At 47.5% G+C, this 26,536-nt stretch overlaps 1 protein-coding gene and 1 non-coding gene across 2 annotated transcripts in view; both read right to left on the reverse strand.

Moving 5' to 3' along the window:
* LOC127009162 (trans-acting T-cell-specific transcription factor GATA-3-like) overlaps positions 1 to 26,536 on the reverse strand; it is a 178,645-nt gene that overhangs the window by 8,572 nt on the left and 143,537 nt on the right. The gene's annotated exons all lie outside the window — the stretch shown is intronic.
* On the reverse strand, positions 16,411 to 16,483 carry Trnaa-agc (transfer RNA alanine (anticodon AGC)). Its single transcript has one exon. It is a non-coding gene; the product is annotated as a tRNA-Ala (tRNA).

Here is a 26,536-nt window from a genome sequence, read left to right on the forward strand (position 1 = left end):
CTTTCTCGCCTCTCTCTAGCCCCGTGACCTTGATCATTTAAAAGACTACCGACATACTTGGCGTGTTTCTGAGGTCTTGGCATTAAAACATCATCAACATCATCATCATCATCATCTTCAACCACTTGGTTTTAATTGGGTGTTAGAATATCTTACACACTTAAAGAGCCTCCCTATTCAACTCATAAGGTGACTATTAGTATGTGAGGTTCTTGGCAACAACACACTCACACATACATCACTCGACTCTCCCCCTTCTCCCCAAGCCTCTCCCTGTCTCTCCCTCCGTCGTAAGCTGCCTCACAACTTTTAATAAGGCAATTTCAGGATTCGCTGACCACCAGATACTCCTCGTCACGCTCCAGATGTTTAGGACTGTCTCTGCATGATTTCAGTGCTTTTCGTTATCATTATCATCATTATTTTTATTGTTTGTAGGTTCTATCATATTTTAACACGAGCACCCCTTCCCCTTACCACTGGGACTTATTATATATGCACATTATTTTAGCTCATTGCAGCCCACGTTTACAATTTGTTGGCTCGGGTAGATTTGGCTTTAGGATTACCTGTATAAAACCCACTACCTTATGTCTCCGGCGCAATCCTCAAGCCGCGTGTGATTTGCAGCTGAAGAGTTAATATGATACAAAAGGAACAGAAGGAAGGAAGGAAGAAAGGAGTATATAGACTCTATTTTCCTCCTCTTCTCCTATACCGGGAACGTTCAGTGTAAGGAGGAGTAAGCAAAAAGTTAACACAGAAATTTATTGTTGGAGGCGAGAGGCGGATAAGTGTGGGAGGTGAGAGATGAAAGGTTCATTAATTACGTGTACCTGCCTCTCCCTTCTCCTCTTCTTCCTCTTCTTCCTCTTCTTCATCTTTATCATCCTCCTCAAACTATTACTACTAACTCTTCATATTACAGCTTCTACCTCGTGTACTACTACTACTACTACTACTACTACTATCTACTACTAGCACCCTCTTCCCACAACTGCACCCTGAACAGCCCTTTTCTCCCTTTCTTCCCTCCTCGCACCCTCGCTCCTCCACTTCTCGCGTGAGGCTCAACCTTAACAAGACAGAGACGAATCGGCCTCGCTCCTTCTTGGCCTGATACAGCGCAGCGTGACACTGAGGAAACCCATTACAGCCAAGTATTACACGCTGACCGTACTGCCGCCCCACCCGCCGCGCTCTGACGCCATCACCGCCCCTGACTTATTACGGCGGGGATGTGCTAAACGTACTTACGGGGAACATAAACTTTATATGGCGTGGCTGATGGAAGGGCAGCTCTCCCGTGAGGCCCTGATGAGCTGCGCCTCCAGATTGTTTTAGAGCTATAAACTAGACGGAGTGTTAATGGACCGAACTGTTCTGTTGGAAAAGGGTTTACGTCAAAGGATTTCATGAGCTGTGAGCCGCGGGGGGAGAGAGCGAAGGAGGGAGGAGGGGAGGGAGGCGTGGGGAGGGGCAGGACCCGGAGACGTGCCAGCACAACACAGGTGGTGGAGAGGTTCACTCCCTGGTTCACACCATCCTGCATGAGGGAGATGTGTCCAGGCCGCTGCTGCTGCACGCCCCGGCCCACGCACACCCGCGAGGCTGACTCACCGAAGGCGTGTTGGTTGTACCTTCGTAAATACGGGGCCCTGAAAACTTGATACTGCCTATACACTGTTACACTACACTGTTACAGGATGCTGAGTGTGAAACAGAAGATGCTGAGTGTAAGATAAAGGCAACTTCTTTGCTGTTCTTTGAGTTCAGCGATTTATATATATATATATATATATATATATATATGAACATCATAGTCTAAAAAACGTGCGTGTGCAGACGTGAGGAAGCCAAGGGCGGCCCGGCGGGGAGGCGGAAGAAGTGGCGCCTCGTTCTTGCTCATCGAGTAAGTGAATGCAAATAGCGGCGGTAAATTTATGCTTCCTCCACACACCTGCGCGGCGGCTAAATATTGGTGTGTCTGGCCAGGGCGGCCGCGGCGGAGGACGCCGTGCGTAGGGCGACACGGGGCTACTTATATGCGGTGAGAGAGAGAGAGAGAGAGAGAGAGAGAGAGAGAGAGAGAGAGAGAGAGAGAGAGAGGGAGAGAGGGAGAGAGATCATTTGTATCAAGTTAATGATCTGTACCACCACTAAAGCGACAGAGGAAGGAGAAAAATAGCCAAACCCCTCACTAGCAGGGGCGCACCACAACACTAACAAATAAAATAGCAACCGAGAGCAACCAGCAAGAAGTGGCAAGAAGACAGAGACTCACGAAGAGGAGGAAGGGAGGGAGGCAAACCGTATCTGAGCTGACGGCCGAGTAAAAACCTTCCTGACCGAGTAACACACATCGCCGCTGACACCACGCCCGGCCACGCACCAGCTGTCCCCCGCGTGGCACAGCGGCTGGTGATATCTGACGGCAGCACACCTGTTTCATTATTGCCTTGAGGTGAATGGGCATAAGCAGTATGTTTATGACGGGGAAAAAAGCAAAACTAGACTCCTCTGTAAACAAACATATATCTGGCAGTGCTCACAACCTTGCCTGATGTGGGTACGGGCAGTGGCGGTGGTGGTAGCAGTGATGGTGGTAGTATACGTACTTACACACGTACACATACGCACCACATATGTCACCAGGGAAGGCAGTTGGCGTGGCTGGGTGACAGTGGCAGGTGGAATCTTTATCGCCTCTGCCATCATCAGTGAAAAAAGAAAGCCGTCAAACTTCTCACTGTTAAAGATGCAGACTCCGCGGATTCACGTTTGGGGTGTTATATTGCTTTTAGCTCTAGACCCCGCGGAGACGATTAGGGCAAAGTTTGTGTGTTTGTAACGAGCTCGAGGGCTGTTCCTCCTGATAAATGCGGCGTGCTCGGGTCCGTGAATTTAGTAGTGTTTGAGTAAGAGCGAAGGGCGCCACGACCGGCCTGTAATATATGGAAGAGTTAACGGAAAATGAAAGTGGTGGAGAGAGGTTTTTAATTGGAAGGAAATTATTTAATGTTTGATGAATGTTAAGAATTTTTACAATACCGTTGTTGTTGCGTATTTGCTGGATAAGAAATCATTGACATAGGAGACATTCACTATCGCTATTACTATTATTACTACTACTGCTACTACTACTACTACTACTACTACTACTACTGATGCTGCAACTACCACTTACGTTGTTGCTGCTACTATCACTACCACTACATCGAAAAGGTAGAAGAAAAGACAAAAACAAAAGAAAAGGAAGAAAAAATAAAACGTTAGTCAGGCAACAGTCATCTTTTCACCCCTTCTGCCACCAGTCGCGCCTAACACCCCGCAGAAAATGGCCTGAGGAAGCAAGCCAGAAGGGCGACCCAGACGGAGACTGAGAGGCAACACGGGAAAAAAACCGCGAGAGTGACGAAGCGGTGGCTGGCGTGACCATCCGCCGTGGCTGCATCTCGAAGGGTAGGAGGATTTTCACGTCTTTTACCTGGGTCACGTCGATGCAGCGGTGTCTGTAGACGGCTGGCTAGTGTGTGATAGGATGCCGTGTGCTGCCTCGGGGGTTTGTTGCTGTGCCGTGGAGGTTAGTCATATGGGTGGAAAGCTGGATGATGAAGAGGGAGAAGGCTATGCAGGAGAACCAGAGGGTGGCTTGGAGCAGCAAAAGTTCGTCTCCTAAACATTATCTCGCATTTCAGAGCAATTAACAAACCTAAACCAAACATTACTGTATATAGCTTCCCTTTTGGCCCGAATTGTTCCTTCGTGACTATCATCCTCTCCGTCTTCTTGCTATATACATTTAAATAGAAAGGAAAAGACAGGCAGAGGGAACCGTATATATGCTACTCCTATACTGCTTTCCTTTCCCAGTATACCTTCCTTATAATAATCATTTTTTCCTTCTTGTTACATCCTTAAATAGAAAAAGAAATACAGGCAGAGAGAACCATACACTACTGATGCTTTCCTTTTTCCCCTAACTGATCCTTCCTAACTATAGCACTTTCTGTACCCTTAATTAAATAGAAAAAAAATTGAGAGGCAGAGGGCGAAGTGGTGGACCCCGGACCCCGAAAATAGGCAAGTCGTGGTAGTGATTAATACAAGCTTAACGCGGATAATGCCGGGAAATTGTGGACGTCCGCGGACCTCTAATTTAAGTGATGGATCTAGAGAAGCTCATTACAGACGGTGAGGGACGCTGGTGCCCATTCACACCCAGGGAGCGAGGACGAAGCGTACGGCAGGATTGTAGGGGAAGGGGGTAGCAAGAACGAGGATGGGGGAGGTGAAACGGTGAACGAGGGGGCAAGGGGGAGAGCTAGAAGTGGCAAGTTGAGCCCTGGTTGACCCATGCGTGGCGGGAGAAGTACAGGAGATGGAGCAGTAAGAGAAAGTAGGAAAAGCGACAGCATCCATCACGCCAGGGGTATATATAAAGTACTCGACAGCACATTCCTACATCAGAATAATTCACGAACCTACACGTTACAATTGTACATTCCCACTGCCTTTCCTTTTCCTCCTGCTGTATGTACCTCCTTTATTAACCAACTTCTTGATATACCCTTGATTAAAAGAATAAGCATCAGTTGACCTTAGACTAGATGGTAAGGTGTGAGGATTAGATTAAAAGGGAGATGCTTAAATACCTACCCAAAATAAGTGATACAGTGTTATGAGTCTGTATATGAAGTGGGCGTTCAAGATAGGGACATGTGAAGGTCAGTGTGTTTTACGTGGGTTGAAAGGGTAAATGAACGGCCCTAAAAAGTTTTGTGTTTATCGTATTTTGGAGGGATTATCGCACATCTGGGAACGCTGGAGCTCCCTGCATGGAAATTGTTGTCGACCTTTGCGACGAAAAAATTATAAACGACTTAATGAATCCGCCAGTGTATAAGGACGTAGATAAGCTCTTTTTTTCTTATTGATATTTTTATTGTTTTTAAATTCATCCATCAAGTACCTACTCGCATGCTTTTGGTTTGCTATCTTTTGTTTGTTTAATCAGTTATCTTTTTTACCGTGCTTTTCATATATCAGCTCACGTTCTTTGCTATGAGTATATCCACATGTATATTTCTTATGTATATCATTTATTCATCATTTATTCATGTATGTCTTCACGTATCTATATATCTAACATACTATTTGACTATTGACACTTCTATTTACAAAGCGATTACATCACTCTACTCTATTTAGGAGCAGTAAGTAGAGGACTTTTTTTTTTCATTATTGTTTTCTTATTTACGCCCTTGCACTGTCTCTGCTGTAAAAAAAAAATACTGGAGCAGCGTGACGGGTGGCGGCAGGGCTGAGAGCGGCGGCAGCAGCGAGCGAGTGTTGAGCGGTGTGTGGGTGACGTGTAATCCAGTTTGGAGGCCGCGTGATGTTACCTGCCTGGCTGCAAGCTGACGCCTCCCCTACCCCGCCGCTAGCCCTTTGATGTGCCGACTCTCTTACTCCCTTACCTCGCCCTAAACTTCCTTCTTCTCTTCCTCCACCTTATCTTCATCCTCCTCTTCCTCCTTTTTCCTCTAAATCCGTAGCAACACGTTCTTATTTCGCTTTTTGTATCTTCCTTCTTCGTGTGTGTGTGTGTGTGTGTGTGTGTGTGTGTGTGTGTGTGTGTGTGTGTGTGTGTGCTAGCTTACCACTCTTTACAAGGGCAAGACATATTATATTAAACTGTTCTCACTCCTTCCCCCACCCCGACACACACACATACACACACACTCACACAACCAAAATTTTGTATATCGTGTACTATAATCAGGAAAGATAATCTGGCGACAAGCATCATTCATCTCCGTGATAACATCTGCGGCTTTGTCAACAGGGAAAAAAATCACATGAATTCCTCTCTGTTCATGGAGGTGGCGCGGAACAGCCGACCAGCAATGTCCGGCGCGGCAGGAGCGGTGCCGCGGCGGACAGAGTGTCAGGCAGCCTTGCACCTCGAACCCGGTTGGAGGCTGAGCGAGGCGTGGCGACTGGCGGGGCTCGATGTTCCCTGGCTGTGGCTCGCTGCCGTACAGGGGGAAGGGAATGTGTACTGTGAAATCGTAACGGACGTACACAGGCTGAGGGCGCTGGGGACATGCGGGTCGCGGGGACAGAACAAGCGTCGGGCGAGCACGGACACAACGGGAAGTGAAAGCTGCAAGTCCGGGTGCTCGATGAGGCCATCCGTGTACAGGGAGGAAACGTTAAGTATAGCCTTTAATTCTGGGCCGAGTCGCTCATAGAGAATATACTGAATCGTGCCTTGTTGACAGGCGACGCGGACACAACGAGGACGCGAAAGCTGCGAGTCTGGGTGCCCTTTAAGACATGTTTACTATGGCATTTAATAGCGGCTGAATCCCTCTCGGTGAATATATTGAATCCCAGCTTGTTGACGGGCGAGGCGAGACTAATTACCTGAACGGGGAAGGCGGACACCTGAGGAATGGCCCATAAAGCAGCGACGAAACAGATGAACGTCGTCGGTAGAAGCATCGGGTATTTAAACTTGCTTCGCAGGTGACCCTATTAAGCACCAAGCGGCCATAAACAGGTCGTGAATACTGGTCGGAGATTTAGGAAGCGGCTTGGCTGTGACTATTATAATTCTAATATTTCACGTTAACATTTACAGCAATACCTCGGCGCAGGGCGGGTGGAAAATACTTAGTGAGTGGCCCGGGAGTAAAGAATTCAGGCCCAGGGACGGTGACCAAAGGCGGAGAGGCGCCCACTCGAGCACGGCCGCCTGACGGAGTGTAAAGTTCAATGCGCGAGGTGAGAATCGATTTGACAAAACAAACGAAGGTGGAGCGGCGCGGCGGACGACACCGACACGGGCACAACACGTCGGCGGGTCGTGGGCGGTGGTTTACGAGGCGGGGGATGGTGCATGTGCGGCGCAAGACTTCCACCTCATTATAGACGTGCCTCTTATACTGTTTCCTTCGCCGCCCACTCACAGAGACCGAGGCAGGCAGCACAAAGCATACCTCCTCCGATGGCTCGCCTTTTTATCTCGTGTTGTCAGCGAGGAGAAATTTGTCGGGCGGCGTCAAAACCAATACTCAGGGGAGAATTTACGAGCTCGAGGAAAGGAAAGAAACGCGGTCCACCTTTTGGCTTCGCTCCTTAAAGCAGCCAAGCAATCGAGGTGACGTGAATGGGAGGAGGAGGCGATGAAGGAGGAGAACATCAAAGAGCCCTACCAAACAACTCCCCCACACAGCAAAACATCATACAACTTCAACGAGCGACAACACACAACACAAGCTCAACATAACCAGCCCCATCAATCCCATCACGACAACAGCAACACAAAAACCACACCACAACCCTTCCAAAGTCCACATCACAACCACAGGAGCACACAACCAACACCACAACCCTACCAAAGACCACACCAATCACACCAACACAAAACCACACCACAGCCCCGCAACACAAGACCCATACACCACAACAGCTCCAGAATCTCACCAGCAACACAGCAACACATCCGAGGCGCAACAGAGGCCCGGGCGGTGACTCAGAGGGGCGGCAGGTCTGGGCTATCACTTGTGTTGTCCCCGCCACGCGCCCGCACGCCTCATCACGCCCCCCTGGCCTTGCACGGCGCTTCTTGTCACTCCTCACGCGCTGATCACGCTTATGTTAATGGGTTCTGAGCCTCTTAATTAACCCTCTATTCCCTACCGCATTACTGAAACCCGCTGAGTATCTGTTCTAAGCTTTAACACTCGTCTTTGTGGGTTTTGATCCTCTTTTTGCACTGTTGTAGCCCATTAGTAATAGTGTCAATGCCTTTCTCTTCCTTTCCGTCTCTTTTTGGTCCCCTTCCCGATTTTAAACCCTCAGAATGCGTCGCTTTGTCCCTAATGTTTCTCCTGGGTTGCGTTATCCATGCTTTCCCTACAGGCTTTACAGTATTTTGTATGCATTTCTAATATTTGGTTGAATTTGTTGTTTTTCCTCCTCGTCCACCATCCTACTCTTCGGCTCTTCTCCCTGCCCGTCGCTAACAAGGCCGGCCAATTTTATTTGCGCATTTACTGAAGGTCTTGTTCGGCCCGAGAGTTTGTTAGTTGTCTCGCCTGCCTGGGAGGGCGCGGGGTGGCTTGTCTCTTTGAGCTGATGACCAGAAAATCAGCAACAGAACATCCTCGGCCCTGAAAGGCGAGTCTCATGTTCCTGGGGGGGTAAAAAAAAGTGTGCAAGTAACAGTGAGCGAATCAGCGTGTACCTAATCAGTTAGCGCTAATGCCCACCGGAGTGACGGGGAACACCTCAACATTCGCGGCGACAGTAACCAGGGAAAGGCACGGACGGGACTGACGGGGCTCCCCAAAAGCAGAACGGCAGACGGACAGGGAAGAAGATAATATCGGGGAGGGAGACAGACAGTTGGAGTCCCCTGGGAGGCAAGTTGCTGTAATAAGAATGACACTGATTGTGGCGGTGTAGCGGCGGCAGGAGGAGGGAGGAGAGGGCTTGAGGAGGAGGCCAAGGAGGGAGGGTTAGGGTTCTCCGTGCTGACGCTGTACACTCGACCTTCCGAGAGCCTGAAGTGCCGACGCAGCAGCACACTTGACTTGAGGACATCTTAGCTGGCTTGATTTTACTACAGGGCCGAGGGAAAGGGGTGTGCGTGATAGAGGCGAGTCAGCAAGGTCCTATAATGCTTAGTGGAGGGTGGCAGATGTAATGGAGGGTAAAGGAAGGGAGGAGATATGCGATCTGTCATAATAGAGAAAACTGCATTAGAGGGAGCAAGTGTGAGGGGCCGCGGGGAGGGAAAGGCGGAAGCAGTACAAGGGCTGGCGGCGGCGACCCAACAAGGAGATTGAACAGGTAAACAAGATCAACTTCTCAAGCGACCCTAGCGCATGGACCCCAAACCTCCGCTTCCACCATAACCTCTCCCTTCCCCCCACCTTGTGCCTGCCGCTGCCCCCCAACCCCTCCTCCTGCCACCAGCGCCACGCCGACTGAGGCAAGAGGCGAGAGAGGGGAAGAGGGAGAGGAGGATTTGGAAGGAGTGATGAGACGCAGCTGTCGTTGCTTTTCCTGGGTACTGTTTAGGCTGACAGTGATCGGCGATGGAGTAAATTGTAAAAAAAAAAGTGATTGCCTTCAATTTCCACCCCAACACATGTATGATTGTAAGTATGTATGTTGAAAAGGCTCAAATTATTGTGGTATTGGAACAAATTATATAACAGAAGAGGAATGTCTGTATAACTGTAGAGTAGAGAAAAGGCATTGGACAAATGTATTTATGGTTGTCTGACTGACTGATTATATGACTTGCATGAGCTTATGTATGAAATAAACAGTTAAGTATTTTCAAGCATTTATCCAATTAAAATGTTATAAAACTGCATCACAGCCAAATTTAACAAGAAAGCTTAGAGAAGACAGCTTTTCTGAGAACGCTTTTACTCTTGATTGGCTTAAATGTCCTTTTGCGGTTGAGTTTAAGCTCCGACGAGGCCGCTTCGTCTTCAAGCGGCCGCGGCGCCTCCAAGTAGCAACGAAAGCTCATCCGGGCTACACTACCGCCACACTTAAATTAACGACGCGCGATTTATACCAGGAGTTTCATATCGGTATTTTCAGACGCTTCCGCCTTTCACATCAATTATTCCAAAGGCCGAAAAGGAGTGATCGCGCTCGCATTAGTGTTTCTCACGTTCATAATACAAAAGATATCAAACTACCAACAGGCTCATACAACAACCCGGGGAAATGGTTATAACTCGTCTTCCTCATGCTCCTGTACCTCCTCCTCCTCCTCCTCCTCTTCCTCTTCTTCGTTCTCCTCTTACTGCACTTAAATATTTTTCGGTTTATCCCATTTTTCATCTTTATCTTTTTTTACTTTGCCTGGATCGTCTTATTTTGCCTCCTACGGGGAAACTATTATGTAACTCTCTCTCTCTCTCTCTCTCTCTCTCTCTCTCTCTCTCTCTCTCTCTCTCTCTCTCTCTCTCTCTCTCTTATTCTTTTCTTTTATGATATTCTGTCTTTTTACCGTCAGGCTCTCGACTCTTCACAATCTGTCCCGGGAATCAGCTGCCGGTTCTAATATATCGATTTTCTTTATATTTTTTTGTTTTATACTTTATTTTCTTCGTTATTTTTATGTTTTTTTTATTCTGTTCTTTTAGTTTTTTCTCTGGTTGGGTTTTCTTTAATTTCCTTTGTCAGTTTTTTTCTGTATTTCTTATTTTTCAGTTTTCTTTTTATTTTGTTTTCCTTTAATTTATTGTTTTTCTTAGTTTCGTTCTTGGTCACTGATTTTATTTTACGTATCGAGTGCATATATTTTTCTTTTTTACCTTTTACGACTCATGGTATATATTCATATATGTAAAGAAGGAGGAAGAAAGGAAAAAGAAGAATAAGAAAAATCAACAGAAAAAAGGTCACCGAAACTTTGCCTGAGATTTCCGAGCTCGACAGAAAAAAAAAAAAATAAATAAATTGAAAACGTGTTCGATCGTCTGTTTTGCGGTCAAGTGTGCATGTGAGTGTTTGTGTGTGCATGTGTGTGTGTGAGGGGGGAACAGCTGTGTGGGTGTTCCATGCCTCCATCCCCTCCCCTATCCTCCTCCTCCTCCCTCGTCCTCTACCTCCTATCCTCCTCCCTCCCTCCCTCTCTTCTTTCCCTCCTCTTCCCCTCTTTGACCTTCCATTCCTCCTCTCCTTTTCCTCTCGCCCTCCCTATCCCCCTTCCAGTCCCCCACGTATCGCCCCTCCCTCTCCATTCCCCCACCAAGCCGCTCCCTCCCTCTCCATTCCCCCACCACTCCGCTCCCTCCCCTCCCACGACCCCGCCCACCCCCACACCCGGCAGCCGCGGCTCGGGTGCGGCGAGATCAATATATTTTCCGTGCACTCCATCACGGAACACGCCGCATGTGTGTCCTTACGTGATAGGAATCTGCATAATCTCTCCAAATATTGGCGGGTTTGGCGGGGCGTGGCAGTAAAATGTGCAATTTGCATAAACTCTCGGGTTCACTGTCGAATTTATGGATGAAGTAAATCACTCTATTGACTCTGGAAGATGCCCGCCAGAGACAAGGCCGCTATCGGGGCGGGTATCGTCAGGTGATCTCCGGTGGCGGGGTTAATGTTATTGATCTTTGTCGTCATAAATATTTGAGCTTTTTCACTCCTACTGCTGCGCCGTCGCCCCAGCCTCCCCCCCCATCCCCCCCGTGTTCCTCCTCACCGATGCAAACTCTGTACTTTCACTCAAAAATCTTCAAGGTGTGGCGGCGTTCGTCTACGCCTTTTCCTCAACCTCCGTCTGTTCCTCCTTTTCCCTCTCCTTCACCTCCATTTCATCCTGTTTTGCTTTCTGCTTCTCATTCTGCTCTTCCTTTCCCTCCTCCATCGAGTCCGACTCCTTTGCCTCTTACTCCTCCTTTACCTCCTTCTACTTCTTTGTTTTCTTCTTTTTTCTCCTCATTCTCCCCCTTCACCGCCAACTCCTCCTCCGCCTCCGCCTCCACCTCCGCCGTGAGGGTGTGGACGAGGTGCCGTTGGAGGCGTCAGACCGCGTGTGGCGCCTCCGTGTTGCCGGACAATTATGTGATAAGAAACATGAACGTACTAGTGCATCTATAAATCTCAAAGCTGTGCCAAATTATTAGTCTTTTGTTGTATAATATTTAGACGGCTCCAGCCTGCCTCCTCGCCTCTTGCCCCGCCTCCCACACCCTCACGAGGCAGGCAGCTTAGAGTGCGTGCATCTGTCTAGCAACCAGTGGGCCTGTCTACTTCACCTCACGCCTTCACACCTGTCGCATGCAGCCTCTTCACCACACCTGCCTCGCTCATACCTTTGGCCTCACGTTCCCTTGCGTCCAAACCTGCTTAACCACTAGTCATACATCACCTGTCACCCATTCACACCTGTCGCAGCCTCTTTACCACACCTGCCCTGCTCATACCTTTGGCCTCATGTAACCTCGCGTCCAAAGCTGCCTCGTCTCTGTGTTTACTTCGCCTCACACTGTCACACCTGTCGTAGCTCCTCACCACACCTGCCTCGCTCATACCTTTGGCCTCACGTTACCTTGCGTTCAGACCACCGTTGCCTGATTATCGTACTCAGAGCATAGTATTTACTGGTTTCTGACGCCTAACTATTGCCAGAAAACATCATGAATTAACTGTTTTAATGATAAATATAAATGAATCTTGTTATTGGGGCCCAGAAGATAGTTTTTATGTCGGAAGTCGGTAAATATAAGAGGCTGAATACGACAACGTTGGTTCAAACCTGCCTCACCTATAAGCTTGCCTTGTCTCACACACGTCGAGGCTTTCTATACTGCTCTTCTATGACGGAGATGTGCACTGAGGCCACGCGCAGCTCTAGCCTATATTCTTTACCTATAGAGTTTACCAGCGGACTTGTTGCTACCTCGTTCTTGTTCTCCCTTTCTTTCTCCTCTTCTTCCTCCTTCCCTGATACTTTCCGTTCTCTTCTCCATTCTTGTCCCCTTCTCCTTATTCTCCTTCTCCTCTTCCTTCTCCTCTTCCTCTTCCTCCTCATTCTCCTCCTCCACCTCCTGATTCCCGGACGCCCCCCACCCTCATAGCTCTCTCCGCTAACTGGAAGGAGACTCTCGCCCCCTCCTTCTCCCCTTCCTGCACCCTCCCTGCTCTTGTGCCAGGCGCCTCGCGAGGGCATTCAGGATGTTTGTGTTGGTTCTCGATAAAAATCTCGCTCGGGCAGCCACGGGAGGAACGTTTAGCTGAGTGCAGGTAATTGCTGATTAAATCTGGCCCCGCGCCGGATAAACAAGACGAGCGCTGAGGGCAAGGAGAGGCGCGGTGGCCCTCAGCACGTGGCTCAGCACTCAGCACTCAGCACAGAAAAATACATTGAAAGAAAGAAAGATAGACAGACAGACAGACAAACAGACAGACAAGTAGACAGAGAAAGAAAGAAAGAAAGAGACAAAGAAAGAAAAAGAGAAAAAAAGAAAAGAAAAATAGATTGAAAGAAAGATAGACAGACAGACAGACAGACAGACAGATAGACAGAGAAAGAAAGAAAGAAAGAAAAAAAGAAAGAAAGAGAGAGACAAAGAAAGAAAAAGAGAAAGAAAGAAAAGCAAAAAAGAAGAAAAGATAGATAGATAGATAGATAGGCAGGCAGATAGACAGATAGATAGATAGATAGACAGACAGACAGACAGATAGATAGATAGGGAATATAATAATGGAATGTTAATGTGTGTGTGTGTGTGTGTGTGTGTGTGTGTGTGTGTGTGTGTGTGTGTGTGTGTTATTTTTATGGCGTGTCTGGTTGGGATGAGTCACTGCCCCGACCATTGGCAACACTGCTCATCCTCTCTCCCCCCCCATCGACCTGTGGCACACCTTGGCAACACTGATTATGAGGCTCACGGGAGAAGGAAAGAAGGAAGAAGAAGGAGGGAAAAAAGGAAGGAAGGAATGAAGGAAGGAAGGAAAAAGATAGGAAGGAAGGAAGAAAGGAAGGAAGAAGGAAGGAAGGGAGAAAGGAAGGAAGGACTGGAGGGAGGAAGAGAAAGAAGGAAGGATTGAAGGAAGGAAAGAAGAAAGAAATAAACACACACACACACACACACACACACACACACACACACACACACACACACAAAACCCCCCTCCCCCACAGTCCCTCCTCCCCCTCTACACACACATATATGACACAACACACTCTCTCTCCCCCTTTGATGAATATAGAGACGAAGAAAGGAATAAAAAATGTCTTGGCCTGAAGGAACAGAGATGATCGGATGGAACACGGAAACAGACAAAGAGATGAAAGAACACGAGGTGGAGGAAGGGAAAAAATGTGGACAGTTACCAGCGGCGGAGTGGATAAAAAAATGAGGAGGAGGAGGAGGAGGAGGAGGAGGAGGAGGCGAGGGTACCATTGGAAGTAGAATTGATGGAGACGGAGAAAGAAGTGGAGGATGAAAAGAAGAAGAAAGAAAAAAACAAAGGAACAGAAGGAAGTAATATTTAAAGAAGAGGAAAAAGAAGTAAAAACGGAGTAAAAAGAAAAACGAAGAAAAAAATTATGAAAAGAAGAAAAAAATTAAGAATCAAGCGGAAAAAGAAGAGGAATTAAGAAGAGATTAAAATGACGAAGAGAGAAAAGAAGATAAATTATACTGAAGGAAGAACAAGCAGAGGAGGCGAACGAAGCGGAAGAGGAGGAAGCGGAGGAGGAGGAAAAATATGCAAAGAAGACATAGGCAAAGGAAAATAATTAATAAACGAAGGAGATAGAGAAAGAGACGAAAAAGAAAGAGTAAAATAAAAACCAGGCATCAAACAACAGAGTTTCCACGAATAGGCCGAGACAGAGGCGGGCAGGAGAGTGAGGCGGGCGCGGATGGGGCTAGACAGGCAGCGGGGGTGCGTGGGAGCTGGGCGAGGGGCGAGGTGGCAGGCGGGGGAAGGGCTGGGGCGGCACATGAAAGGGCCTCAGTGCCACGGGCTTTTGAGAGGATGAGGCACACACGGGGGAGTGCCACAGGGGAGGAGGAAGGGAAGGGTGAGGTAGGAAGGTATAGCTAATCTCTCCTTCCTTTCATCCTTCTTTCCTTCCTTTCTCTCTTCCTTCCTTCCTTCCTTCCTTCCTTCCCTTCATTCTTGTATAGTTGTTCTTGATGTTTTCTCTGTGTCATTCTTTTCTTTTCTTCCTCTGTGGCTTGGAGACTATAAAATTATTTACCAATTATCTTTTTTTACATTAAAGGAAGCATCTCAAGGGCCAAAAAAGTAATAATGAGGGAAAAAAGCCCTCTAACCACTGCCCCTATTAAGGATATTTTAGAGTTACTATCGTTAACTGTGTAATCATCAGTGAACAGATTAAGTGCCATCCAGTAAAAGGCGAAGTCAATCAGTAAGTAGGAACGAAATATATGGGAATACGTATAAGAATTTTGGGGAACTGAAGGGCGGGTGAGTAGTGATTTATAAGCGATTTTATTTCCCATTTTCGGAGCACTGAAATTACTGATAAGACAAGACATGCAAAACGGATCATAAGAATAAGAATGAAACGACGTTCACCTGTATATTAGGATAGGATTGAGAGCGGTTCCGTGTTCCCTAGTTGAAAGAAAGACTCAACCATTTACAGAACGCAATAAGAGAAGCTGGTTGGCCAATGCTTGATATGAGAGGCAAAGCGTGCGTCTTAGGTCAATCTCCTACACCATATAGAGAGAGCTAGGAGAAGGAACCACATACTCTTTCTTCTGGAGGCGTGTATATACGTGGGCCAAGCGAGGGATGAGCAAGGAAGAGGTAATGAGGGGAGAACACAGAGAGAAGCTGGTTGCCCATTGCTTGACATGAGGCGCGTGTGTCCTAGATCAGTCTCCTACACCACAGAGAAAGAAAGGGGGACACACACACACACTCTCTTTCTTCTGGAGGTGTATATATACGTGGGCCAAGCGAGGATGAGATGGAAGAAGGGGACCAGGAGGGAAGGGAGGAGGACTCATCGGCCTTATAACTCACAACCAACTCAATAGCGATAAGATATTTCATTGTTCGGGGCGATAAAGATGAGACTTTTAGGGGTGAAATATCGCCCGGGGGAGAGTTATATCTTTCTAATACTGCTGACGTGTATTTACGCATTGTACCGTGGCTGAGTTATGTCCTCCCGTGCACCCGGAACCTGTATTTTATTCTTCGATTTCTTCCTCGTAAGTAGCAGAGAAAATAGTGAATGGGCAGTAGGATGTGAGGAGAAGCGGGGGAGGGAGGAGGAGGGACAGCAAGAGGCGAGGAGGAAGATAGATATAGATAGATAGATAGATAGATAGACAGAGAGAACAGAGTCAGCCAGTCAACCTCGTGAACTAATATCGGTTGCTCTTCTAATGTTGCTCCATGGCGTGTGTTTAAGCATTGTATACCGTGGCTGAGTTAAGTCTCCTAGTACACCCGGAACATTTTTTTTCTTTTTCCTCCCTTCAGGTATCAGAGGTAGTTAGTAAATATCGAGGTTTAGCTTCTCTTTCTTTCTCTGGCCTCATTTATTGCTCATTTACGACGGAGATGAGCACTGAGGCCAAGCGTAGCAACAGTTTAAAGGTCTTGAAGTGCGCTGGTTTCCCTATGACAAAAACAAACAAAAGAAATCAGAAAACAAGACTCCCAATCACAGCACAAGGGTTTAAAACAGTTCCCATTCATTTTAAGTCTTCCTAAAAATATCTCTACCACCTGAAGCCTTCCTATATGAATAAAACCAAGCTGGAGAGGCAGGGTTAAATCAGTTGCTATACACTTCTTAACCTTCCCAAAGCTAATGTCTCCACGCCCTATGTCTTCTGTATAAAAGTAAAAACAAGTTGGAGATGCGGGGTATCGATCCCCGTACCTCTCACATGCTAAGCGAGCGCTCTACCATCTGAGCTACATCCCCGTGTGGTGAGAGGCGGCCGGCAGTGAACTGATTACGGACTTCACCTACTCTCAGGCTGTTGAGTTTTACATAGATTTACATAGAATATCAGACCTCTTCAATGGGTTTTCAGTAAGGATTTAGTTGGACAGTGACAGTTGACTATGTAGAAAAAAAGAGTTTAGTTCATTAATACATGGGTTCTTAGTGAGGCGTTATATAGTTGCACGGTGGCTGGTGACTAGGTATTAAAAATGTCATTCTGTTTTAATTCACGGGCATGTCAGACTTTGGGAAACACTTGATAAACTATCTAATCAGGCACTTCGGAATCAATTAAACTTGATTAATATAAGACAATGTTGGGGTAGCTTAATTAAAAATGTTTCTCTCTGTCTCTATCTATCAGCCTATCTATCTATCTATCTATCTATCTATCTATTCATCTAACTATATATCCATCTATCTATCTAACTATCTATTTATCTATCTATCTATCTATCTCCTCGCCTTTTGTTGCCCCTCCATCAACCTCTCTTCTCAACCTCCTTTCTCTTTCACTTTCTCCTCCTATCCTGCTCCCCTTTCCACCCTTTCTTCGCCTCCTGTTGCCCTTCCTTCATCCTCTCCTCACCTCCTACTCACTTTCCTCACCCTTTCCTCCCCTCCTGCCACCTCCTTCACCCTCTCTCTCCTCGCACGACCCCGGCAAACTCGCGTGGCACGACCCTCAAAAATGGGGTCGACATTCCTGCTCATTCCTTGCCCTGCCTTCCACTCTGCCCACTCATACCCTGCCAGCCGTGCCCTCTGTGTCTCCCCCTCCCCCTTCCTTTCTTTCCTCCTTTTCTTTTCTTTCCTCTTCCCTCCCTCCCTTTTTCTGCTAATTCTAGGTCATGAAAAGTAGGGTATATTTTTATTTATTTGTTTGTTTGTTGTGTGTTTGTTTGTCTGTGTTTGTGTGTGTGTGTGTGTGTGTGTGTGTGTGTGTGTGTGTGTGTGTGTGTGTGTGTGTGTGTGTTCTCTCTCTCTCTCTCTCTCTCTCTCTCTCTCTCTCTCTCTCTCTCTCTCTCTCTCTCTCTCTCTCTCTCTCTCTCTCTCACAACTCTTTACATGCGTCCAATTAAGTTTCAACTCCTGGCACATAAATTTCGCTCCTTGTTTTTGTTTGTTTCCTTATTCGTGTTGTTTACTCGTTGCAATATCGTTTAGTTTGCATCAACAACCCGTACAGTCTTCCCGGTGTCTGCAATTGATGTCAGTAAATTTGGGGCGTTCGCGAGCAACTTATCAATAATCAAGTAGAAGTTGTTAAGTGTAAGATTCACTCCCGAACATTGGTTGAGGATAAAATGTAACTCTTGTACCGAATTTCCACTTGCTTCCCTCTCTCTCTCTGTGTCTCTGTCTCTCTCTCTCTCACTCGCTTGGCACAGTGTAGCAGAGAGTTACTTCGCCGTGGCAGTATATGCAAAACTATTAACTGCAGGAAGTAAGACAAACGTAGGCCATTCAGTACCTCTCCCTCCCTTTGATGGCAAGATGCTCAGCTAAAGACCCTTAAATATGCACTAATTGTACGTCTGGCATATAAATACGTGGAATGCCTCGTGTGTCAAAAATACCGAGGACATGTTTTGCGTTCTTCTCGTCTTCGCAGTGTACAGAAGACTTGTATAGCGAGACGGCTGAGGACGATCTTGAGAGCTCATGTATTGCTCTATACAAAACGCCGAACGAACCCAAGCAAGTACACTGAAGGAGGAGAAGGAGGTTGTTGAGGGCTGTTGCTTCTACGAGACGGCCCATTATACGTACAACTGAGGACATCCAACAGTGAAAACCTTTGTATTGCTAACGGTGCGAGCTATACAACACAACGAACGACCCAAGAAAGCACGATGGAGGAGGAAGAGGTCGCTGAGGTTGTTGCTCTGCCCAAAACGACTGCCTTTCCCCGGGTACTTCCTCGAGACAGTCTCTTGTATGAGCATCTGAGTACAACCAACATTGAGAGACTGTATATTGCTAACTGTATAACCCCAAGCAGGCACGTTGGAGGAGAGCGAGGTTGTTGAGGTTGTTGCTGTACCCGAATCGACTGTCTCCCTCGCTGGTGCCTGCTCGTGACGTCCCTGCCACTCATCACCGGCGCTGACAGTTCGCGACGCTTGTAATTACGCGGGACACAGCGGCAAACAGCGGGTTACACGGCGCCAGTGTATGATACGAGGGTGAGGCGCGTGTTGGCTGCCGCTTCGGTTGCTGCTATTGCTACCACTTCTGTTCTCGCCTCCGCCATGGGAAAATAGGGATTCGTATGGGCGAAGAGGAGAAGGGACATGAAGAGGAAAGGATACCAGCTTGAGGGGGAAGAAGAAGCAGGAGGAGGAAATGGATAAGAGAGGGAGGAGGAAGAGGAAAGGAGGAATTGGGAGTTGAAGGTCTGTCCTCGCCTCCGCCCTGGGAAAATAAGGATTTGTGTGGGCGAAGGGGAGAAGGGGCTTGAAGAGAAAAGGAAATCAGCTTGAGGGGGAAGAAGAAGCAGGAGACGGAAAGGGATTAGAGAGAGGGAGGAGGAGGAGGAAAGGAGGAATTGGGAGTTGAAGGAAGCCAGGTAAGCATAAGGAAAATAAAGGAAAAAGAGAAGAAAGAGGAGACTATAAAAAGAGAAGGAAGAAAAGTAGAAAAGGAAAATGAGGAAGGAACAATTAGTAAGAAGAGGAGCTATCACACAAAATCTCCCACAAGTCAGAGTCGACAAAAAGAAGAAAAGAAAAACGAAAAATACTGCCTTTGAATAATATCATTGCTCTTTTGTTTAATTTGCCGCGCATTATATCATGGTCAGTGTTCATATGAAAAACCATGATCACATTGCTTATTCAATTACAACGCATATCAAAACACGAAGAAGAAAATAACATACAAAACCTCTTCTATATTGCATTCTAATCACTATAGTAAAACTCACACTCTCGGAAAAGGAAAAATATAGCTTCCCATGATAAATACTTAGAAGGGGCGTGGGAGGGGAAGAGAAAGAGGCCGTAGGCGAGGCGTTAGTGAGACGAGACAACCCAACCTGAGAGAGAGGGAAGGAAGGAAGGGAGGAGGAAGAGTTTTTGTGTCCCGGGAGAGTGTGTAAGGAGGGGAAAAAAGGCAAGATTAGTCGAGAAGAGTTAGTGGGCTAAGAAAGGGAGGGAGATCAAAGGGCAGTGACGGTAATAAAACACGACCTCACCTGCTAATTATCCGCAGGTGTAACACGCCTCAACGGAAGACGGAGGAGAAGGAGGAGGAAAGGGGAGAAGGAGGAGGCGAGTAGGAAGGTGTAGGAAGGCAGAAAGGAGCCACGCGAATAATTATAAGATGAATTATAGATAATGAACAGATTAGGTGAAAATTATATGGAAGGGAGACTGGAAGGGAATGCTCCACACACGCTCACAGGACGGACAGCACATGACACACACACACACACACACACACACACACACACACACACACACACACACACACACACACACACACACACACACACACGCACACACTCACTCACTCACTCACTCACCTAATAGTCCTTGGAAATGTGTATAAAATGAAGTCTAGACGTTAACATCAGCTAAGTGAGTCTTAATTACATAAGGTTACTGTTTTCTTACGTTCATGTAGAATCAACCAACATTTTCACAGCACATTTCACACCCGTTTTCTACATGCGAAATAATATATATGTTTGATGCCTTACCTTTTTAGAGGGTAAACTTCATCATTATCAGATTTATGGCAAACAGTATTGGCAGACTTTACTCTCATTATAAACCAATATATACATTTATTTTCGGTAAGGAGAATATACGCATGTTTTCAGGTTGAGTTATGCACGTCACAAATATTCTGTTCACACACACGAAAAAAAAAGTCCAACCAGCTAACATTTCCATCTCAGAAGTCGCCGCTGTTGCCACACTTCACACCCTGATTAGTATTAAGTCCAAGTAGATTTGGTCTCGGTTTTCACAGCTTCACACGCCGCCGCCGCCGCCGCCCCGTCAGCTCCACCGCCTCGAGGAAGAGAAGACACGAAGCCCCATAACGGACACCCTACACACGAGAAGGGTGCGCCTCCCCGCCTCCTCCTCCTCCCCGCCTCGCCCCTACACTACCTGGCGACAGCAATATCCCGCCCTTAAATCACACCGCTGTTACCTGTTTGTTGCTTCACGCTGCTGCTCTGGCCTAGTTTTTCACGCGCTCTTCTTAACAAATAAATAAAAACAACGATATAAATGATCTCACCATACACAGCTCTTACACTCGTCTCTACTACTCTACCACAACAATATTCAGTAACAATAATATCACTAAAATCTGCAGAACCTCTTCACCTGTTTGGTATCTACTGCCCCTCTGTCTCACTTTTTATCCAGTTATCCACAATTCCAGTCGTCAAACATCAACACTAGTATACAGATGGAGCTTTTAGCGCAGAATGGAGAGCTATCATCCCATCATAAATATACTGACACACTCATTGCTGAATTTAAATCCCCGTTCATCTCTCCTTCCCGTCTCCACTCCCACTTCACACCGACGAAACTATACTAGGCACAGGGAAGCTACATATATTGATAGACTCAGCATGTACTAAACTGGAGTGACCGGCAAACACCCTCTCTCCTTCACGCTTACCTCCTCATCACCCCCAACACAACACAGCACTACAGAGGACCCAAACGAAGACCACCTGCGCCTAGTACGAGGAAAGCCAACTGGTACAAGAGAGGGAGAAAAAAAAACAGAAAACATTTAAACACCCAATTGTTGAGGAAAGAGGAGAGGAGAAAGAGGCGAGGGAGGAGGAGGAGGAGGAAGGGGAGGGTGGGAGAGGTTCAGAGAGTGACAGTGGTGGTGGTGGTGGTGGTGGTGGCGGTGTCTTTGGTGGTGGTGGTGGTAGTGGAGAAAAAGCTTACTCTAGACGACACGTAACTTATGTGTGTTTTGAAAGGTTTGTTTGTTACTGTTCATTAAGAAGTGATTATTATTCTTGAGTGTGTTTTATGAGTTTTCGTTTGATTGTTTTGATTTTATCGTTACTTATTGTAATTTTTTTATTGACCTCGTTTTGTTTATGTTTGTGTTTTCTTCTGTCGTGTAAATTTTCGCTTGTTTGTTTGTTATTCTATTTTTCTTTTTTTAGGTGTAAGTTATTGTGTTTGTTTTGATTCTTTCTTTTTTTGTCGTATTCTTTCTTTAATATTTTTTTTCCCTTCTATCTCCATCTCCAATTGTCACTATCATGTTCTATTTCTCCTTTTTCTTCTCTTTGTTCTTCTTCTTGTTCTTGTTTCTCATCCTCTTCTCCTTCTTGTTTTTCTTGTTCCTCCCTCATCCTCGTTCTTTTCTTCGTGTTCTTGTTCTTCTTCCTCTTCACAGCACAGGAGGCTTAGCAGGTCTTCTTCCTCCTCTTTTGCCTAAACCCACAAAAACTCCCTCAAATGACCCGTAACCAACACATCTTTCTCTTCCTCCTCTTCCACTCACTCATTTCCTTCCATCCATTTCCCCCTCACTGACTCTTCCTCCTCCTCCTCCTCCTCCTCCTCCTCCTTCTCCTCTTTCGTCTACACGTCCTCTTTTTCTCTCTGCACTCCTTTCTCTTCTATCATTAAACATAAGTGTCAGAATTTTACATAACTCTCTCTCTCCCTCTCTCTTTTCTCATCTCCTTTCTTTCCCTCCTCCTCCTCCTTCTTCTCCTTTTCTTCCCTCACTACACTTCATCCTTTAAGTCCAGCATTATACACCGAACTTTGCATAACACTCTCCCTCTCTCTCCCTCTCTCTCATCCTCATCTTCCTTCCTCCTCCTCCTCCTCGTCTCCTCATGTTTTCCTCTCTCTACACTTCATCCTCTTATAACAACGCCAGAACTTTGCATAACTCCCTCTCTCTCTCATCCTCATCTCCTTTCTCCCCATCCCCCTCCTTCCCCTCTCTTCGCCACTCTCCATTTATACCAGTAAATCACGCGGCGGCGGAGCGGGGGCGGGCGTGAGGCAGCCGGCGGGGTGTTGGCGCTGTCAGACGTGATAAAGGGAGTGGCAAAGAGACAGGCGAAGAGGAGCCCAACATGAAAGACAAGAAAGACTGTAATGGCTCTAATATCCTGCCCGAGAGAGGGGAGAAGGAAGGGAGGGAGGGAGAGGGGAGAGGAGGAAGGGATGGATAGACAGTGATGGAGATTGGAATAGAAGGTGAGGTAGAGAGGAAGAGGAAGAGAGAGATACAGAAGAAGGAAGAGAAGGGAGAGGAAGAGGAGGGGGACAGGAGTAGGTTGAATATAGGGATAGACAGTGATGGAAATTGAAATAGATGTGGTACAGAGAGAGGGAGAAGGAGAGAGAGATGGAAGAGGAGGAGAAGGAAGAGGAGGAGGAGGATGGAGAAAGGGAAGAGGGACGATGGGGAAAGATTGGATAGGGATAGACAGCGACGGATATTGGAATAGAAGGAGTAGAGAGAGAGGGAGAGAGAGGGAAAGGGAGAGTATGTAGGAGTCGAAGAGGGAGGAAGAAAAGTAGGAGGAGGAGGAGGAGGAGGAGGAAGACTCGGGTTTCTCCTTCAGTTTTCCGACACAGAGAGGAAAGAAAGAGAGAGGGAAGGAGGGAGGGTTGGAGGGATGGAGGGATAGTTAGGGAGCGGGTGATGGAGGAGAGGCCGAGGCGGAGGAAGGTAATGACTAAGTACGGGAGAAAAGTGGAAAGTTGAGAGGGAAAAGAAGAGGTAGATGAGGAGTGGCTGGGGGTGGGGGGAGGGGGGGGTGATATATGGGGGGGGAGGAAAGGTGGTGGTGGTGGTGTAGAGATACATACACATATACATACATACATACAGACAGACATACAGACAGACACACACACACAGATACACACAGACAAACAGTACTTAATTAAGGGTGTTTTTTTTGTAACCTTAAAAGAGAAAGGATTTACGATATTACATTTATTTTAAGCTCTATAGTTAGCTTTGACCTTTTTCAGATAGTTTTGTGAGCTTTGTCCTATAGCTATCAATACTACTACTACTACTACTACTACTACTACTACCACTACTACTGCTACTACTACTACTACCTCGCTACTACAACTCCACCAGGTCTTCCTTCTCGTCAGTAGCGCTCGACACACTCCCACCGCCCACCTCCACCTCTCCCCAGCGCTGCCCCCGCACAATGGAAGTCTGTTTACCGTTATTGGCAGGATTCGGCGGTGGCCTCACTCCTCCTGCTGTGACGCTCCTTCTCGTTGCCCCTCCTGCCTCTACTGCCCCTCCTCCTACCCCTCCTGCCTTTATTCTCCCTCCTCCTGCCCTTTCTTGCTGCCCCTTCTCCCTCTACTCTCCCTCCTCCTGCCCTTTCTTGCTCCCGCTCCTGCCTGTACTCTCCCGCCTCTTGCCCTTTCTCTTCCCCCTACTGCCTCTTCTGTCCCTCTCCTGCCCCTTCTCCTGCCCCTTCTGCCTCTGCTAAACCTCCTCCTTCCCCTTCTCCTTCCCTTCCTGCCTCTCCTGCCCCTTCTTCTGCCCCTTCAGCCCCTCCCCCCGCCCCACATGACTCCCATTGTACACGTTCCCCCTCCCACCCCCAGTTTTGCCCCTCGGAAGTGCTCCTTTCTTACCTCGCGGCCCAGACCCCCGCTCGTGAACGCCTGCGCCTATTCTCCGCTTTCCGAGTTCATAATCCGACATTCTAAGCCATTATTCTTACAAAACATTGAGACAACGTGTTAGTGACGCTACCTCGGACACGGGGAGCGTAAACCCGGTGCTGCGCCACGCCGCCTTCACCCTTAGCACACCCGGGCACAAGGGGCATAATGGCTCGGTCCCCCGGTGATGGGTTACGCCGCGTCCGATTACCGCGGGTGGCTGTGGCTTGAGTCCGGGTTCCATTAAGGTTGTGAATGGAAAGTTGACATGGGGACACACCCAGGCTCGGCGGGGCGTCTCGGGGCGGCGGGGAATCGGACAATGGTGTTTCTATTCAATTTTGAGAGTGTGAGTTTCATGACTTGAGCGTCTAGTTAATGCGCCATGACTTCGCTGGGCCCCGCGGCGGTTCACATGACGCCCAAACTACACACACAAGCAGGATTAGCGAGCCCAGATTTGTTTCTGTGTATTTAAAGACTGATTTAACCTCCCTCCTGCCTGTGTCCCCCTTGCCCTTGGGTGGTGGGGATTAGAGAAAGACTTGTGTATCATTTTTGACGCCCAGAATACTTACACAAGCAGGATTAGCGGCCCAGATTTGTTTATGTGTATTTAAGACTGATTTCACTCCCCTTCAGCCTGTGTCCCCCTTGCCTTGCCTGGTGGGGATCAGAGAAAGGCTTGTGCACCATTTTTGACGCCCAGAATACTTAAACAAGCAGGATTAGTAGCTCTAGATTTGTTTATGTATACTTAGAGACTGATTTCACTCCCCTTCAGCCTGTGTCCCCCTTGCCTTGCCTGGTGGGGATCCGAGAAAGACCTGTGCATCATTTTTGACACCGTGACTGACGCCTGGCCGGGGACGCGAAGCTCAGGTGGTTTTATTTGTTGTTTTATCAGGGTGTCCGCGGGGAGGCAGCGGGCGGGGCAGCTGTCACAGATAGGTTATTTCTTAATTGGAATCTCCCATTCGTTAGGTCTTGTCTTGACAGGAGATGTTGTGCTTACTGCTTGTTTTCCCTTACTTGACCTTGTAATCGCCAGTTTGTGTTTCTCGCAGCCTTTTCAGCATCTTTACTGCGTACTCGTCGCTTGTTCCGTGCAGCAAGGTGTTCTTATCGGCCCCGAGCGCTGTCCGAGCTAAAGTATTGCATATTAGATTACTATCAATAGACTCTTTCTTGTAAATTTAATCCCTCTGTTTATGTTAGGGACAGCACGAAGAGAAAGCACTTGGTGGGCTCCCCGGTGCTGGTGCTGTCCTGAGAGAGAGGAAAAACACCATGACACACGTTACCTTGTCCTCTCTCTCTCCTGCAGGCTTGGGAGGGCAGGTGAACGGCTGAGGCACTCCCCTGGGTATCCTGACGCTCCTTACAACACCTCAGCACCTATAGCAGCCTCCCCCAATGCTCCCCAGCCGCCCCCAGCAGCGTGCATCAGGCAGTGTATGTCGATCCCCGCGCTCAGTAGGTAAGTCAGAGTTATTTTGGGGGAAGAGTGACGGCAGCCTCTCACTTCACTTCCCGGCCGCTGCTTATGACGGGGCGAGACAAGGCTTCGTCAGTGCGGGCCGTCGTAAATAACCCCGAGAAATGTATCAGTGTGAGGCATGGGACACGGGCAGAGGCAGGACTTATTCCCCGCTCTCACGACTTGCAAATAGAATGTTGTCCCATACTGGAGTTTTTGGGTCGCCATGGTGTCGCCTCGTCCACTTTCGTTCTTGTTCTTCTTGTTCTTCTTCTTGTTCCTCTTCTTCTTCTTCGTCGTATTCTTCTTCTTTTTCTTCTTCTTCTTCTTCCTTCACGCCCACGAGAACCACTGAGAGGCGTAGATACAAATGCGTACTTATAACTAGTTTTTTCAAGGCTCACGATGTTTACAAGCCGGATCATCGGTGCCACGCGCGGCTGTCACAGTATGCGCCCTCAGTGAGTGTGTGTGTGTGTGCGTGTGTGTGTGTGTGTGCCCTCGCCCTCCTAAACAGAGCTGCACCGTCACTGTGTTGTCGTGTTCCTCCCATGTGTAACTTTGATATTTACGCCGTTTTCTCTCTCTCTCTCTCTCTCTCTCTCTCTCTCTCTCTCTCTCTCTCTCTCTCAAACAACAAAAACAGCTATTCGTAGGTCGTGTGTGTGTGTGTGTGTGTGCGTGTGTGTGTGTGTGACTGTAAATCTGTTGTATCATTCATTAAGAAATGCTAACAGAATGTCGCAACACACACACACACACACACACACACACACACACACACACACACGCACATGTATCCACGCGCGTGTGTGTGTACATGTGTGTTAGTGATTATCTTTACTTTATTTTCCTTATGTTTCCTTTGGTGCTTGTTGTTGTTGT

This window comes from Eriocheir sinensis, chromosome 40, assembly GCF_024679095.1.
Source record: "Eriocheir sinensis breed Jianghai 21 chromosome 40, ASM2467909v1, whole genome shotgun sequence".
Taxonomy (NCBI): Eukaryota; Metazoa; Arthropoda; class Malacostraca; order Decapoda; family Varunidae; genus Eriocheir; species Eriocheir sinensis.